The sequence below is a fragment of the Trichogramma pretiosum genome, unplaced genomic scaffold, assembly GCF_000599845.2.
Source record: "Trichogramma pretiosum strain Unisexual culture from Peru unplaced genomic scaffold, Tpre_2.0 scaffold44, whole genome shotgun sequence".
Lineage (NCBI taxonomy): Eukaryota > Metazoa > Arthropoda > Insecta > Hymenoptera > Trichogrammatidae > Trichogramma > Trichogramma pretiosum.
In genome coordinates this window covers 482,844-497,906 of record NW_019641632.1, presented here as the reverse complement: position 1 = coordinate 497,906, position 15,063 = coordinate 482,844, and the positions used below count along the sequence as shown (strand labels likewise).

Sequence of the window (15,063 nt, the reverse complement as noted above, 5' to 3'; positions counted from 1 at the left end):
TTAGCACGAGAGCATATATTATACAGCGCGCAGTTAAATAGCTGGACGTTGAATAAATATACGTACACGCGGCGTTGGTTCAACGTACGAACGCGAACACACATACCTACGCAAGCTGAGCAGGCGATATTGCAGATCATACGGGTGAGCGGACTTAATTCTTGTTTACGATTTATTTGTACTTGAGCTTATGTATATAAGCGCACGCCTCCGCCATAGTACGCGCCATTATATCGCTCGCGTTAGCTTCTTTTAGCCGACCTCTGCAATGCGCGCGATCAAGTTAAAAATTTATACCGCGTATATATACGTCGCAGAAAATTAGTCCGAATTAAAGCTCCTAGGCGCAAGTATATCGTAAATCATGGGGACTAACGTGTGTTATACGTACATACAACCGGCGTACCGCGGCGCGCTCGTCTGATCGAACGCTGACCCTATTCCACTCGCGACCGCGAGCGAGTCGACTTTCAGTCGGCAAGTAGCGTTCGATTTTCGTGTTTATTATCTCGCGAGGCTCTCGTACGAGACTCGATGGAGGGATATATTTTAACGGCTATCGTAAAAAAAAAAGTCATCGCTTATAATTTACTCACCGCACCGCTGACTATTGCATGACTATCGCAATCACATACTCCCGATACGTGTATATGCCATTGCGTACTCGCACGCGCTCGCGCTAAGCCGCTGATATACCAAAATGATTAAATCGCGTTATTTACAACGCATTGTTACACAAGTTATTTTGCTTTTATTATTTTCTTTTTTTTATCGCCCAAACACCCACCACACACAATCGGCCCCGGCCCATATAAAGAATGACATAACGATTGTAAATCTTGGTCACGTGTGCGGCTTATTAGCATGTCATTTGTATGCGCATGTTGGTAATAAAACGATAAATATATGTGTGTGTGCGCGAGCGCGCGCGCCCGCCACCGCTGCGGCGGCTTTGACATACAAGCAATTGCGCTTAGAACGCCGGGTATAGCACACATAAGAAAAGCTCGTATAGTGATAAATCAAATAGTTGTTTTGAGCGAAGGATGGCATTAGTGCGTCACGTGATTCGGATTACAAATTAAACTCGTCATATATACAACAGCTTGCGAACTTTTTACCGTTCATAAGTAGGAATGCATTGGACGAATGTGGATAAAAAAAGCGAGTCGTTAGCTGATTCCAGCGTGACTCTTTTTTCTTCTTTTGTTTGAAAGTCTCGAGTATAGCTATAAAAACCTTAAAAAAAGCTATACGGTATTTATTTTGGACACTGGTCCCGGGGGCAGCTGCATTTAATTATGAATGAATCAAAAAATCGAAGCTCCAAAGATGAATATGCTTCTATTATTCAGGGGCAGAATATATCGGATGCAATTTAGCGTTCGGCAATACATAAAAAGAAGAAAAAAAATGGGATATACATGTATATAAGCTACTATAAGCGCGAGCACAAGAGGTCAAAGCTGCTACACGAGCGGCGCGGTGCGCGCGAAAAGCGTCGGGTGAACCCCTCGTGCAACAAAGCCTCGCGGCATAAACTTGCATAGCATCGGCAAAGTCATAACTATGCATCAAGTGATAAATCACATTTGAATCACTAAAAAGAAAAGACAAGAAAGAAGAATACCTTACAACGATGGTATAACCACAGCAGCAGCAGTAGCTGTAGCAGCAGCGACGGTGGCGGCAGCAGGAAGAATAATAAAACAGAAAATAAAGAATAAGAAGAAAAGGAAAAAAAAGAAGAAACTGAAAAGGACCAAAGCTCAACAGCATAACCACGCTGTGCTGCTGCTGGCGCTGCGATACTGCGCGCCGTGCAGTAGCAGCACATTTCTCTTGCAGCAGCAGCAGCACTCCATTCCCGCCAGCACCATTTTTTCCCATAAAAATTCACTTATTCTGCAGCCAGGACCATTATTTCTCTTCTCATTTTTCAGTCACACTCTCTATATATAAAAATATGTATATACGGTATACGTTATATATAATGTGCTGGCGGGGGAGGCTGATACAGGGTGGGCACAGCCGCTCTCTTTTGTGCATGCGGAATACCATTTACTCTCGGCCGCTCGCGCGCGGGCTGCTGCAGGTTTTCTGCGCGAAATTATCTCTCCGCGTGCAACTACTGCTCAGTTGATTCCGATTAAAATGAATATCAACGCTCCGATGCCTTGTGGTCACATTATACGGTTTATCATCTGCAAGCTCCGTGCGACCGTATGTTTAACGTTTATATATGTCATCGAGAGCCATCTCTGGATATTATTTTACCTTATTTTTTCTTTCTTTTTTCCATTGTCGCATAATGCACACGTCTCGATTGCAGGGAGGGTAAACGCTAGTTCGAGAAGAATATCAAAATTTGTAAGCCGCCGTCGGTGGTAGATTGAGAATTCGAAGAAAAGAATTAATTTAACTAACCTGCGCGCAGGAAACGCAATAACCCAATGATTGTAAGCATTTTACATTGGAAGGGTGAAATTTCATCGAAACGACACGATGAAACAATGTACAGCACCGCTGCGAAGCTCAGCTTCTTCTTTCACTACTACTGCTGCTGCTGCAGCTACTACTACTACTACTATATTCTCTTACTAGTACCGCTGCCAGCTAGAAACTTTTGAATTTGTAACGTTCAAGTTTCCTCGACAATAAATTCATTATGAACGTTAATGCTGTTATCATGTTTCAGGTTTGCCTCCTCTTTCTCTCTCTATACGCGCGGCTCGAGCTTCACTGGCCCAACCACTGCACCACCGCCGCCGCCGTTGCTGCTCTCTCTCTCTCTCTCTCTCTCTCTCCTAGCTCTTGACTTCTACCATTGAGTTTTCCTTCGTTTCTCCTTCGCTCCTCTACTCAGTTAACTTATCACAAGCTTTGTCCTCCTGTATTTATTATATCGCGCTCACGTACATCTCGAGATATTTTCTTCGAGGCGAGAAATACCCGAGACCTCGCACCAACCATATGAGAGCTTCCGCCAAGACACCAAGACAATGCTGCAGACAACGCCGAAATGTTCGCACGTTCGTACGTTCGCGTGCACGCCGAGGCATATATTTTGATCTTTTTTTCGGGAGGACTTTGCAATTCAACGCGCTAGGTTAAATTTAATTTTTCTAGATGTTCGACCATAGATATTGGCCGTCCTCGGCGATAAACAGAAAAACTTGCGACGAGCGAGCAAACCAGTTCGCGGAAAAGTTCGAGAAAAAAAAAGGAAGGACCGAAGGAAAGAAAGAAAAACTGCCACGCGCTCTTGATCAAAGAAGCCAAGTATGGATAATAGAGAATAAAGAAAGTCGATACGCGCCGGGTGGAAAAGTTCACGAGACCACGTATATACATGCATAAAAAAATATCGTGACGCTTACACGCGTACATACCACATCCCAAGTACCAAGTTGAAAGTGATGCAAGATATAAGTTGGAATATGCGCGCGGGTTCCCTCGAGCTCTGGGATTGTATCGGCTCTTTTCGCGGGTGTATAGCAAGTCCTCCGATCTCTCGTTGCGACGCTGGCGAACGAATATAAATTTTTACTATTTCAAGTGAAAATTTGTTCGGAATTTATTAGCCTCTTTTTCTCTCTCGCTATACTATGCTCCGTATCGAGTTTCGCTCGGAATTCGCTTAAAGTAATCCAATGAAAATTAAAGTAATTTTTATATGCACCTATATAGTACCAGGATAGTAGTCTGGTCTCGACTCGAGAGTGAATATAAAGAAGAGACAATCAAAAGAAGAGCAGGGAGAAAATTTGCACTATATATATATAATATACAGCGCGTGCTATAATACTTGGGAGGAAAAAAAGGTCAGGTTCTCAGGGACAGTAGTAGCATCAGCAGCAGGAGAAACAGTGGGACACAAGAAGCGGAGCGCGTGCAGTCGAGTGTCTCGCGGCCGAGCTGATGGTGTCGGAAACACTGCATCTGATGGCCTCTCGCGCGCACAGCAACGAGGAAAGAAGAAAATCTTAATGAATATTTCAACGCCTCGGCGTATACACAACACAGAGATACCCCCGCGACAGACGTTCCATCAACGACCCGCGTCCTGTGAAGAAGTCGTGCATTATAATGTAGATATGAAATTTCTCTTACCCGTTCCCAGCGCAAGGAGCTAATGTCTTTTATATATAAATGCTTATAACGAAGATGAAGTTTTTTTGTCCGTTTGGCTGCGAGTAAGACACGCATCCACGCATCGTTTTGCTTTAGAGCTATACACAGTGGAAATCACATTATTCAAACTTGAATAATTCGAAATATGACACAATTTGGAGTGATTTATTGGTCCCAGTCGAGTTCTATTTAAATAATATTTGGAAACAGTCACATTATTCGGAATGATTGTCTCGTAAATTGAAACTTTTCAAAATTTTTCGATTAACCAGATATTTCTCTTTAAAATGAATACTTTTTTAATTATGCGATAAAATAACTTATCACTTTTTGATGAATATAAATTTGAGTCTTAAAAGATAAGTTTCATATACATATCGCTGAGTCTTCTTTGAAAAATCGGTTAGAAGCCTCATGCTTATTGAGTGAAAAATTAAACGGTACCTAAGTTACCGTTAGATGGCGCGTGCCCAAAATTTCAAAAACCGTAAGAAAAAAGGTAAAGTTCTAAGAATAAATACGCGAGCAATACAATTTATTACTAACCCTCTCGATCTTTTTATTGGACAATTTCATACTACGATTAAAATATACATCGCGCATCGCTTTGCCTTAAAAAACATGTGTGCGATTAAAAACTTAATAATAATGAGTATTACACAATGCAAAGTTCAAAGTATGTGTACTGGTTCACGACGATGATCTTCCATTTCTACACCGGTATACAGATTTTTTTTCTCTTCCCTCTGTTCGCGTCGACTATAAAAGTACTACTCTCGTATATACCTGGCCTCGTGCGTGCTCGTAGCAATACTATCCTCTATACATAGCGTCGGTTTCTTTGGCATTCCAAACTCGTGTATGGCGAACTTCAGCCGCTCTCTCTTCCCCTTACGCTGCGCGAAACTTTGTGTATAGTAGAGGAAGAGAGAGAGCCAAGCGCACAAAAATACCTCCGCGTACTGTTAGGAAATTGTACGTATAGTTTTGAAAGAGAAAGAGTGTAGCATGCGCGCGCGCCCTGAGCAATTTAGTTATGAAGTTCCTTTTTATCCCGAGCCATGATGTTGCAGCGAAGCAAGCGGCCTCGGCGCGGCTGCACTGGTGCTGCACACGCGTTGGCGGAGGAGAAAATGGCCGAGCGAAGAAAAAAATCCAATAGCGCACTGAGCTTTTTTGCTCTGTGTGTTTTTTTTTCACTTGTTTTGTCTATGCTGTAGTGTAACATACTCTCCGTTCGGATAGGTAGAGTACCGAGCTGCAGTAGTAGTGCTCGTGCCGGGGGGCCAGATATTACTTCGATTCTGATTACACACGCGATGAGTCTCGAACTCGCGCCTGGGCGCGTAAAATTGGTGCGCTATATACTTTTTTCGGAGCACGCGGAATTAAGCTCGTCATCGAGCCGATGTAAACAAGAATATTACTGACCCGAAAAAAAGCAAAGGATACGTTATGTGTGAAGGTTGTGCTAGTGTATCGTGACACAGGCAAATTTAATATCATTAATGAACCATGCAGTCTTTGCCTATGTATGTACGTGACACGCGATGAAAGCTCGTTATCGAGTCTCGACGTACGTACATGCTATTTTCGCGTACACACACGCATATATGCATATCATTTAAGACTCCTTAATGAATATCGCGATACGCAACGTTATAATATATCCCCTCGCCGGAGCTTTTTCGACCATTAAAACGTGCGTAATCGAGCTTTCGAGAGATCTCGTCGTTCGACGAGTATAATGATATTGCGTTTCTTTTTTAATACGTGGCAGATTTTCATCAAGATTGTGTTACTCGAGCGTATAGCGTATGAACGAACAAAAAAAAAGAATAAACAAAAAGAAAAGAAGCTGAATTTTACGTATGCTCCGAAGCCGCATGCGCCTCGCTATATAATTCATGAATCGACAAACGTATATAACCTAGTTTGTGCATGCGCGGAAAATACAAAAGACGGAGGCGAAAAAATTACGCGCCTTGAAAATTTGCGCAACCCGATATGTATATCACGGATAAGGATATAGCAGGACAACGCTATACGTATCTCCTCTTATTTATATTCAACCGTAACGAGTATCCTACATTGGAAATAAGAACGATACGCTTGTAAACACTTTGTAAATTTTTAAAAAATTGTAACGATTTTGTGTGCATGTACGCTATAAATCGACGAAAGCCGTAGCAAAGCAAAATGGCTTAAAAAAAGAGGGAGAAAAAAAAATTATTTAACCCAGTGAACGTTAAGTAGTACCGCCGCCGCCGAGTCGCGCACGATTTCCAATCACCGAAATGCATTATTCATCGCCGAGCCCCAAGTCTACGTATGTATATAGATAAGGTAATGTATTATCCGAAAGTAGATTCAATTGCACTTCAATTGCTCTTATCGAAATCAACTCGACTCATTCTCTCTCTCTCCCTCTTCTTCCTCCCACACCCGGGCGAGTAACGCTCGATGCATCTTGATTCTCGCTCCTTTGCATACGTACATACACTTCGGGTCGAAAGAAGGTCATTTTTCTCCTTCGCTTCGTTTCCCCGAGTCGTCCGGCAAGAGAGAAGGGTTCGTCGACGCGATGTACCGGATCGCAGCTTTCGTGTTCGGAGCTCGTAAGTAGGTATTCGGCAAGAGCCCCGTTTACGTATAGGTATATTATAGAGCGCGGAGCCCCCCATTTTCCCTATACGTGTGCGCGATTCTTTTCCATCAGTCTCGTATACGGCGGCGCTGCAGCAGGCGCGCGTTTTCTAAGACACGACCGTCGTGAACGACTCGAACTCATGGGTGTGTAGGCGCGCGAGCAGCAGAAGCACACTTGTGTGTGTGCGTCCGTGTATAGGGCGCGTCGCGATATGCGCGCGATGATAACGCGCGCCTCATGGCGCTCGACAGGAATCGATTCGGCTATAATTTCTTCGTCGTTGAAGTACTTTACCCGGTATAAACGAGCCGGATAGCTGCGGAACGCGCCGCGCGTCAAATTGAAACGGCGCGTTAAACGAATGACAATCTTTACACTCATTCGCGGAAAATCGGGCCTCGTAAAATCAAAGTTCAAGAAAACAATCGTCGCTCGGCTAATGCCAAGTCATAATAATACTAAAAGGGGGGTCATTAAAGTTTCGGGGGCTTCGACGCGAGCTTATACGGCTCGCAGCTGGCGCCCAATTTACCATTAAAACTTTCACACGTACATAATGCGGAAGGTATAGGCAGCAACTAGGCTGACAGGCTTGAGCTTTCTTCGATTCGAGCACACGGTATATAGAGCTTTATCTTTTTGCGGTAATCGTTAATACAGGAGAGTTGGATAATGATATACGACGCGTACGCACCTTTTAACGCGAAGGTGCTCGAGTGGGCACCGCTCTCGAGTTTCTCTCTTCTTCGCGGTGCGCCGGAAATTGAATCTGATGAAAGATTCTCAAAATTAATGCCTTTATATCGTGTGGCTGCTGCTGCTTCACTCCTCGTGAGTACTCGATCGCCCTAAACTGTGCTGCTGCTATATTCAGCCATAACGCGGCGCTCTGCGGCTCTCGCAAAACTTTAACTTAAGATCGATCTATCCTGCGGAATATTCACGAGGAAATAGAGTGAAAAGTTTTTGAGCTATGACTTCTACGACAAGCTATGAATTTTGATTATAAAATATGATACTTTTTTCCAACATTTTTCTTTTATTAAACTATACTTTTATATAAATAATATTTTCGAAAGGGATGAAGCAGCAGCGACACGCAAATATGTATACGCATATTTTTGAACAAAAATATCCCGGAATATTGTATGAAAAATTCAAATTTTCTCTCCTCGATTTTCTCAGCAATGTAAGCCCACGGTCTTAGTGCGCACTCGGTTATATATACATGTATATAATAAAGCCCTTGTCATTCGCAGGGTTCGTCCTCTCTTTCTCTCTCTGACACATTTTCCCGCTTCGACTGAGAGGCCTTTAATTATTCATAAGAAAATATTCATTCTCGTTGTTTGCGTGCGATACACATAGAGCACGATAGAGAAAAAGAGAGAAAAATAGAAGAAAAAACTGAAACTGAGAATAATAATAGCGCTTGCATCTGCAGAGACATAGCGCGCGCTGAGAAAGAAAGAAACTTCGATGAGGGCAAAGTATTTTCTGCCACTTGGGAAAAACCAAGAGAGATCATAATATTGAAAAATTTCATTCGTTTACTTTTTTTTTCCTCTGTATTGACAATACGCTACGGAATACGACAATAATACCCCTTACAACGATAAATGTTTTTAATAACGAAGAAGTATATATACGTTGTAACAAGAGAGGAGGGGCAAAAAAAATGAAACATGCGATCGTTAACTTCAATTTTTCCCGAGAGAAGCGAGGTTTATTTTTTTCGAAATGAAAGAATTATAACGAACCGAGAAAATGGGTAATTTGTAAAATAATCTCTAACGCGCGCGCGCGTTATTTTTTCAACGCTATTCTACCAGGTTCCGAGAGCGAAAAAACGTTCGCGAGAAATAAAGCAGAATTTCAAGTAGAAAGATGCAATAAGTTCCTTTTCTTTCTTTCTTCCTTCCTCTTACTCTTTCTTTTGCTCGCTCGCTTCAACTCGTTATGACTGCTGCTGCTGCTCCTACTATGCGCGAAATTTACTCGCGCGCGAAAAAACCCGCGGAGCAGTGGTTCACGCGCAAATTGGATGTTATCTGGGCTCGGCGACAAAAACTTACTGTGCACGCAGGAGGAGATGGAGTGAGAGGGAAAGAGAGAGAGAGAAAAAGAGAGAGAACGTCACTGACTTGCGATTCGCTGAAATGAAGACTTCGTCATGCGCGTGTGTATGGAGATCAAATTGCTAAGATAAGCATGGAAAATTTTTCGAATTCACGCATTATTATTTTTCTGATGGAAGTAAAGTCCGTTAACATAATATGATTATTTTATGAACGGGAGTAGCGATTTAATTATTTTTTCTTGATTTAGTTGTTGATAAAAAGCTTAACGTCACTGGCATCTTTTCTGTCTAATTTTAGGCCTACGAAAAAGTTTGTTTATCTTAAAAGGCTATTTGAATTGGATTTGAAGTAACCAAACGCGTAACGTTTTTGCAACATATTATGGCCATTTTTTGTTTAACGACCATATTTTGACTGCAAAAAATTCAGACAAATATCATTTGAACTCATTTTCAATAATTATTTTTAATATACATTATTTGAAATGTATTAAATTAAATTAAATTTAATAATTTGCATCGAACTTGATAAAATTATCATTAATGCTTGTACTAACAAACGACTCTTATTATATCGCATTCATTACTAAACCACATCATCAGGTTAATGAGGTTCAAACATTTCGTAGATCTATTATACGAGTAACTTAAAGTTTTTGACGTTTTAGCTTATACAACTTTCATTGATAACCTTGACAAATGCATTACTGGCAATATGTTATACTATTATTTTGACTGTGACACTTGCAGATTTACAGATAAAGGTACTCGCCATCTAGTGGAGGAAGCTGAAAATGGTCCTATCGTATCTGAAGTAGTTAAAAACGGATCTAAATTTTTCGAAGCAGTTAAATTTTCATTTTCAGGTTATTTATTATATGCTTAATATTTCTAACATAAGTACAACAGAGAAGTCCACTTAAAACAAGCGAATCTATATTAACATACTTTAAAACATTTGAAACGATCATTTTATTTTTAATATTGATCATTTCTACTAGGATATCAACTAAAAGTAAGTTAATTAATAACAGATATTTCTAAACTATTTCAAGAAATGTTAGTGGCAAACAGAAATTTAGAACGAAAAAGAGCATGATATGAATAATACAGCAAGATTCAGCTCGTGTAAATAATCGATGACATTTCAGCTTTTACATTCAACGTATCAACAAAGAGCCACGATATCTATAAACATTTTTCGAATAAAGCAAGCGGGATATGGTACGAATCTATATAGGAAACAAAAATAACTGCACTCGCGCGTTACCGAGAGTGCGTACAATGTACATCTAGAAATACACAATAAAAATAAAGTTATAAAAAATAACGTCGCTTCATTGAAAGGACTCTCTTTCTTCCTTTCTCGTCGGTTAGAGAAGCCTTTTCCCTCGACATACAGCATAAAGTAAATATAAAAGCCCAGCGTGGAAATGCGATATATTTATACAACGAAACGATCGCAAGGTATGGAAAATTACCTGATCAACGGCACCACCGCGCGTATATATATAATCGTATATGCGTACGGTACAACATGTGCAATCAAATTTTCGTCATTTTTTTCCTCTTGCCGTGTAAACGCGGCGGCGGCGCACAAACTGCGTTATAAGCAGCAAAAAGTATACACCGTATGTATAAGTGAAGGTATATATATACAAGTGAAGCACGAACGGAGGAGCGAGAAACGCATTTATGGTGATACGGCAAGCCCGAGCAATGCGAGGGGGCGAAAGATATGGAGGAAAAATCTACGAGTACGGGTATTTTCTATAAATACAAAGTTGCAACGGCGCGCGGCGAGGAAAGAGAGCAAAGCATGACACGGAGAGGGATAGAAGAGAAAGAGAAAGAGAAAGAGAGAGAGATGGACGGACAGGGTATGGGGGTGTATGGGAGTTTTGCGCTATGGCGTTCGCCGTATACATAATACATATGCAAAGAGCGTACGACGTGTATTGTAGAGCAAAGCAGGAAAATAACAAGGAGAAGCAGTGGCAGCAGCAGCAAAAAAAAAAAGTAAAGGGAAAAACAAGACATTTGCACGTTTCGCATGCATATTACGAAGTATAGAGAGAGAGCAATGGACTCTGTTTCCTCCTCGCACGCGTGGATCATTTTTCGTTCTTCACCGTGTGTGCAAGTACATACATTCATATATGCAGGTGCTGCGCAAGTATGTACGTATAGCTCGCACTCGCTCTTTTACTCGGCACACAGAAAAAGTGTTTATAACTTGCTTAAGAGCTCTTTCGTACACGGGGTATATGTATGTGCACACGCAAACGTATAGCTATTTTCAATATTGAATTTTGCATTTTACTCGTGGTAACCTGGTATAGCAGGTACGCTCACATACACCGTCATCCCCTTTGAACGCGAGTTCGATACATTTAATACGCAACAAACATGCTATATGATATATACAAATACGTCACATACACACACACGCACTCATCGCCAGGGCAGCTGGAGGCGAATTAAAACATGCTGAATCGCGGGCGGGTATAGCAATTTTTTTCCCCGATATTATTAATTATTGCCCTAGTGCACTTTCTACGTTGCGGTGCTCTTTTTTTTATTATTCCTTTTATCTTTCTCTCCCGTCCCGTAGTCGCTAGGCCGAGCTTTCAAGAATATACTTCCAATCCGATAACCCAACATTCCAATCAAACGTGTTCCTCGCTTTTTTTTTCTCTATTTTGCTACACAGCACACAACATCCATTTTCGATTTGCAGACATTATGCACAAATACACGTATGATACTCTACTATTTTTTCCTTCTCTTTCTCTCTCTGTTCGTCGGCGAGCCCGCGCGCTCCAAGTTATGCATGATTACGCCGACTAATAAACCTCTGTACGCTCGATCCCCCGCGCGCGCGCGCGCGCGAGTACAAAGATTTTTTCGCTCGTTTTTGTGCCGACACGCGCCACGCGGCGGCGTCCTAAATTTAAATCCTTTTCGAGATTTCCCCATTGTCCGCGCGCTTATATGTACATGCGGGAGCTGTACCTACAACGCACGCGAAAGAGGGCAAAAGAGGCTAGCTCCCAATGCGCGAGTTCGTACATACACACAGACACACACACTCACACAAACGTACATAATAAAAATGGAGAGTTATCAAGATGTTTATGCGCTCTGGCATCATTGCAGCTTGCAGCGCGCGCGCGTCTGTGCATTATAGAGCTATGTGCGCGCACAAAGGGGCCCGCAAGCCGCACTAGCTCCTTTCTCTTGATTATTGTATACTTTGTACACTCCGGCTTATATTATACATAAAGTATATAGAAAACATTCCGAGCAGCCAGTTCTCAAGAAAATATGTGCCGTTCAGGAAAGAGAGAGTCGAGATTATGTATTCGAACCCTTTTTACGTCATGCACTACTTCTTTTGCATTTGGGAATCGCGGCGCAGAGTTTCCTCTTATTTAACGTCGATGTATACGTGAGAGAATGTCGACGGATGATTTTTCCTGTATAAACGCATAAAATAATTCGGCCTCAGCATATACTCACGTACGCACCAGTGCTCGCGCAAGTGTTTAAAGAACGGCCGAACAAACCGGTCTCCGCCACGTGCTCCGATCTTGTTACGCTAGTCATTATCATGTAATAAAGAATCAATTATCGAATGTCGTAATGGCGCGTAAGAATCGCCTTTAAACCGCGTGTACAATATCGTGTCTCCTATAAATATGTAATTTATGTATTCTACATGCATAAATATACAGCTGGAAGCGTATATAAGTAATAATGAAGCGCCACATACATTATAGATAAGCGTGTCACGTAGACAGGTTGTGCTGCTGCTGCAGCAGTATTGTATGTATGTATGTATGTACGTCGAGAGGCAATGACAAATCCCCCAGCGACATGATACGACGACGAGGAAGCCGGCAGCACACATAGTGTACGAGAGCTGCTGCGCGCGCGCGCGAAAGTCAAACGGCGAAACTCGTCGTCGTCGTCGTCACACACGTATCTATATCTATCTACTCCATATAATATCGGGCGTTGAGTTATACTTGCCTCGAGTTCGCGATACAGTTCAACGAGCGTTAATATGAGCCGTATACACACACACGTATTATGTCGTAATATGTGCACATATAAGTCGATATGTGCGCGTATGTGTCTTTCTGTGTGTCTGTTTGTGAGCAGTGCCGAGGATAATAGTTTCTCCGCTGTCGAGACTCGCGCATTATTAATAAGCCCTTCTGCGCGCTATATATGGCACTATATAGCTCGAAACACACTCGAGTCTCGCTCGAGCTGCGCTAAACGACGACGACGACGACGACGACGACGAAAAGCTCTTCTCCACGCTCCCTATATGTATGCCTCTCTCTCTCTCTCTTCGAGTTAAAATCGCTCGTCGTATATAACGTCGTCTACTGCTCTCGTGACCTTAATTGGAGCTGTCATTTTGGAAATAATTTTCCAAAGCTCGGCTGCGCGCAACACACAGACGCACGTGCATCCAGACGTATAGTACACAGCTCATATATATAATAATGTATATAACGCGCCCGCCCGCTCGTACGAATATTTCCTTATCGCGCATTGTCTGTCTCACGATGCCGTGCAACACACTGCACGCGCGCAAACTTTGCGCGTCGGTGCAGCGTGTCTGCGTGTGTATATCTTGTATACCGACTTTTTGGGTAAGAGATAGCAACGGCAGTAGCAGCAGCAGCAACAGCGGCGCAAAGTTCAAAGAGCGAAAATGCAGCCAGACGCGAAGCGAAATTGCCAAGCGCGTTATTCAATTTGGCGAATGGAGAGAGCCTTAGAAATCATAAACAAAAGCTACTCTGCGCTCCGCTGCTGCTGCTGCTGCTGCATGCTGCTGTTACTGAGCTGCAGTAGTAAAAACGAAGATGTTATAAACGCCCTTTGCTGTATTTTGCAGCTCTGCGCTGCTGCTACCCCTGCTGGATGCAGCTACAGCACCACTCGGCAGCAACGAATAAGTATATAGTAAGCTACTGTACTCTATACACAGTTAGAGCGTCGTCGAACGCGAGACGCCTTTGACATTTTCCAGAAAGAGATACCGTAACGCGTCTACGACGACTACGATGACTACGACGACGAGAAAGAGCCTGAATGCGAAAATTCACTCGCGCGGTCTCGTTTTCCTACATTATTCGCTATTATACGCATTTGCAGTGCACGAAACGTCGATGTATACAGCGTGGCATTACATACATAAATTTGAACCTGCTGACGTGAGAAATTAGCCCGGGATGGCATTTATGCTTGTATGCACTATAAGCAATTTCGGCAATGGAAAGTACAGCTTTTTATTCGCGCGCGCGTTTACGTAAGCGCGACTCGCAGCTACTGCGATGCATTTTTCTCGCCCGCGCGCGAGCTTGCGACGACGACCAATCTCAATAAACGCCACATTGCGCACATTATTGCATGTACTGCCACACACACAGACACACACATAAAATTTCTGCAGTGTGCAGCAGTTGGGTGGCGCTACGCGTGCATATTTTCAAACTACACATTATGTATGTACCAGCCAGCAGCAGCAGCAGCAGCAGCACAACAGGAACAACGTCGCGCGCGCGCACAGCTCTCTCGCGTTATTATAATAATGCTAAAACGTTTTTGAACCATTTTCTATCCAGTGCAAACACGACGGAGACGTGTGCGTTGCCGCTGTACTTGTACCCCGAAAAAAGAGACGCGTTCGTCGCCGTCGACGACGACAGAGGTGACTGTATCCTTCTTCGAGTTTGAACAGTTGATGTACGACGCGACACATAAGGCGTATTAGGTACACAGAGCAGGTGCATAGCGAACCTCGCACACTCATTTTACTCGCACGTAAAAAGATTATGGTGTGCCTATGTGTGTACTTAACAATGCTTTCTTCTGTATACATAGACGTTTAACACTTGCGGATTCTCGCGATGATTCATAATTCAAACTCGTTAGAACATATGGGTAATCTCTCACGCGATCTCGTCGCGCTATGACGTCAAAGACGCGCACGGGAAACATTATAACAAGACATGCACAAGAGTCGAGCGTCGTCTAAGCTGCTATGACACGTTTGGTTTGTCCATTTGAAAATTGAGAAGTGGATACTAAGCCAAGGCATTATACCTATATGGCGAATTTCGTCGTTGCAGTAATGCTCTCTATCTGGCTCGCTCACGAGCACGTATTCATCATC

The 15,063-nt window shown here is 42.7% G+C and overlaps 1 protein-coding gene across 2 annotated transcripts in view; it reads right to left on the bottom strand.

Annotated features, from left to right (window-relative positions):
- LOC106652588 overlaps window positions 1–15,063 on the bottom strand; it is a 221,109-nt gene that overhangs the window by 63,887 nt on the left and 142,159 nt on the right. The gene's annotated exons all lie outside the window — the stretch shown is intronic.